This window comes from Pleurodeles waltl, chromosome 8, assembly GCF_031143425.1.
Source record: "Pleurodeles waltl isolate 20211129_DDA chromosome 8, aPleWal1.hap1.20221129, whole genome shotgun sequence".
Taxonomy (NCBI): domain Eukaryota; kingdom Metazoa; phylum Chordata; class Amphibia; order Caudata; family Salamandridae; genus Pleurodeles; species Pleurodeles waltl.
The window spans coordinates 128,836,459-128,838,645 of record NC_090447.1 but is presented as its reverse complement, the minus strand read 5'-3'; the positions used below and the strand labels follow the sequence as shown (position 1 = coordinate 128,838,645).

The 2,187-nt window shown below is 41.2% G+C and overlaps 1 long non-coding RNA gene across 1 annotated transcript; it reads left to right on the top strand.

The window, feature by feature from the left end:
- The first annotated feature begins 232 nt into the window (after positions 1-232).
- LOC138249075 (uncharacterized) lies at positions 233-1,729 on the top strand. The gene is made up of 3 exons (XR_011194698.1): positions 233-306; positions 1,016-1,145; positions 1,597-1,729. It is a non-coding gene; the product is annotated as an uncharacterized lncRNA (long non-coding RNA).
- Positions 1,730-2,187: the final 458 nt, after the last annotated feature.

Genomic DNA, 2,187 nt, shown 5'->3' with positions numbered 1-2,187 from the left:
CACACGCATAATGCTCTGTTTGGTTATTGGTTTGTCTTTTTCTTCTGGGCTTTGATCCTTTTTGGTATCATTCATGCTTTTCTCATACTTTCCAATGTATTCAGTATAATCGTTATTGTCCTTGCACACATTTCCCCATTCTTACCTTTTCCAAAATGGCCCCCACGTTTGTCTTACTTTTCTCTTCCTTACGATAGTCCATCTTTTATTTCTGTCCTTGTTCGCTTATTTAGAAAGCCCCGGCGAACCAGTGGCACTCATGCTGTTTACCAACGCCTGTGGCACTTTATTATTTTCCGGTTGCTGGTAAGAACCCTCTTTCTGTTTGACCTCCAGTCTTTCCTCCGGCTTCACTTTTGCGTTTTGTCACATCGTTGGCCTATATTTTCGACACACGTATCTTCACTTTCAGCAACTTTGCGTTTGCCGAAGGATGCACGCGCTGGGCCTAATTCTTTTTATATAAGCACCATCGCTCCTCGGTATGCTGTGCAGAACGCGAGACACACGTGGCGGTTACAATATCTTTACCGTCCACTGCAACTTTGCTTTATTTAGGACATTCACCTGCCCTTCCCCGTTTTAGCAATACACTTTTGTTTTTTATTTTTTATTTTATTCCTGTGTTGTAATTCCTGGTTTCACTGCGATTTTGGTGTTATTATTTAGCAATTTATTTTGTTGTTCACTTGTCACCTCACGATTTGATATGGCATGTTTCTGCATTCAGATGGCAGTCACTCATTTATTTAGTCTGACATGATCGCATATATTTTTTTCCAATGACTGCCTTCACTGCCTTTTCTTGGCCTTACACTTTTACTAACATATGTTATAAGCACATAGTGCTTCGTATTGGCTCGCTTATCATGTTGTCCAATTGTTATTGTCTACCCCGCCATTGGTGCTTTTTATTTTTCTATTTAACTTCCCGTTTCACGCAGTTTTTTTATTATCCTTGGACTGTTTTTTGCAGTCATTCTCAAGTGTTTACTTTTTTATGCTTCCCACTTAGGCTTCTCAGGGCCAGCCATTACTTCCATTTCTGGACGTCATTTGATCATCTTGGAAACTGAAAATCAGGCACGCTTTTCACGGAACTCTACTTTTTCTATACCTATTTTTTCATCTTCGCATATCTTAAGGTACATAATTCTCCGTTTGTCTGGACGTCTTACACTTGTTTACACTCTATGGCTCCCTGGGTTATAAAATTGCTTTCCCACCTTCGGGTGTTTCTTTAATACATGGGTTGCTTGCGGAACTGGTCACTTGCCCGTTTCCATATCTGTGCTTTCGCATTACACGGGATTGGGTTTCTTGGTCTTTGAGTGTAATTGTACCTTCCTTTGGTCTCACATACTGTACATTATGCTTGTGTACTTTCCTGTTTTTATACAGTGCGCATCCCGTATACTTTGTATAATTTACCAGTAGATTCACACACATGCACACATTATTTGTTTATGCCGGGTGCACAGTCACACCCGGGTATATGTGTTAGTCTCTAGTTCTAATAGAGATTGTGTTTAAGATATTTAAACTAGTCTATGTCCTGTTATACCAATATGTACACATTATCTATCTATTCCGCAGCCTTGACAAAGTCTAGAAGATGAAACGTGTTGGCTGCTGGCTGTATTTTGGATTGTTTGTGACACATGTGGTCTTTGACCTGAATATTGACCACTTCTTCTCATTCGCTAATAAATGTCAAGTTTCATATGTTCTTTGGACTCCGACTCTGATTGAATGACCACTTGGATCAACCACACAGAACTTTCTTCGGTGTGCCCTGGCTTTGTCTTCATATTATCTATGTAACCACTGACTGTTCCTGAGTCAGCGGCTTTGGACACCTTGGGTGGTAGGTGCCCGGCTGGTTTTGGCACCCATCGCATTCCCATTGTTGGATAGGCCTAAAGACTTCTGTGTATGGACATTGTTCAAAAACTTGTGTTGATGTGCGAACGCTGTGGCATCTTCCACCTTTTTCCTCTTTTGCCTTACTTGTGTACAGAATGACATGTGTACTTGGTGCCCATAGCGTGAGCCCCATATCATGTGGATGACTGTGAAGCAATCTGTTGTTGAGAATAATGGCATAGGTAGGTGTGTATACTTACCATTGGTTGTATTCACAGGGACGTGAATTTTGGGCTCCATTGATGAGCAGCTGCAGCGAGA